Source organism: Mus caroli, unplaced genomic scaffold, assembly GCF_978045245.1.
Source record: "Mus caroli unplaced genomic scaffold, Mus_caroli_1 scaffold_4, whole genome shotgun sequence".
NCBI classification, from domain to species: domain Eukaryota; kingdom Metazoa; phylum Chordata; class Mammalia; order Rodentia; family Muridae; genus Mus; species Mus caroli.
Window position 1 is genome coordinate 3,526,905 of NW_028227259.1, and position 1,432 is coordinate 3,528,336.

A 1,432-nucleotide genomic window follows, 5' to 3' on the forward strand; every position below is an offset into this window, starting at 1 on the left:
TGGTTGACACATATGTATGTGCTACTTTTACACTCTTTCAAATCATCTGTCTTAAGTGTTAAAAACATGCTTGACTTAGGTATGAGTACATTGGAACTATTTATCGGCTCCTGTGACTACTTTTCTTTAAATACCTGGTTTTATAAAGTGCATTGATCGTTAAAATGTTTTGAGTTCTTTGAATAGGTTGAGAACTCCTGAGTTTTCCTCCATGCAATTTAGTATGTTTGTTGGTGTCTTTGTTCAGCTCAAACAAATGTGGTGTAGTATGTTGGTGAGACTTTACAGGTGCAGAAGCTTCTGATGTTACTATGGACTTTACATGACACACACACATATATGCATATATATACATACACATGTATATATGTCTATGCAAATCAATATATGTGTATGTAATAACAACAGATGAAAAAGGAGACAATGGATTTGACAGGAGTTGTGAAGGGTTGGTTGGTGGAGGAAAATGGAAAGTAGAAATATTGTACTTCTTAAATGTGATCTTAAAGGTAAACAACAATTTTTTTTTAATAGATGGCATGTAATACAACTCAAGCTTCCTTTTGCTTGCTGCCTTATAAATTAATCTTGTACACTGCCTAACACGCCAATCCTGCCATAGCACTTTATATTCATGTGGTAAGCATTCTGTGTCTTTTCTGATACCCTTACAAATGAATTTGGTTGTCTGCATATACTTTTTCAGTGAGTACTGTTGTGGTCGCTTATGCATCCTCTCAGGCATTTTTATACATTTTTATGGCAGATTATAATGGTTTTCTAGGGGTTGCTAAGTGCTTTACTATCATTAGAGGTAAAGTCATCTGGGATGCCTACTGGCTTGAACTGTGGGGAGTCAGCAGCCCCTGAGTCAGTAAGTCAAGGCTCTGTTTGAAGGCTCCAAGGAGACTAAATATTTTATTCACAGAATTATTCTGTGTGTATCTAAGCACTTCTTCCTAGAGGATGCCTACCAGGAAAATGCTGATTATAAAGTATTAGCAAGAAGAGAAGCAATTTTAGCTGCATGTATCTCTGCCAAAGTGAGTTGGCTAGTGTCCTGTCAGATATGCTTTAAGCATACAGAAAAAAGCTATCTTTTATACAAAGGGAACAATGTAACTCTTCATTTGAAGCTAAAAGCTAAGCACTGTGACTTTTGAATCTTGCAGTACCCATTTTCCCCTGAAATTATAGTGTGAGGAAAAGTTTAGCCATCCGAGTGATCTGATAGACTAACTGTCTGAAATAATTTTAAGTGCTCTGCAATAGCTGTGGATTTCAGGACAAATCATACTCATTTGAGCTCAACATATCTTCTTTTCCTCACCTACATGAAATTTAGGTTTGAAAATTTAAAAGACTGTTATCTCTGTGGCTAGATAAACTACTGAAGAATTTGGCTATGGTGTCCCAAAGTATCTTAAATAAG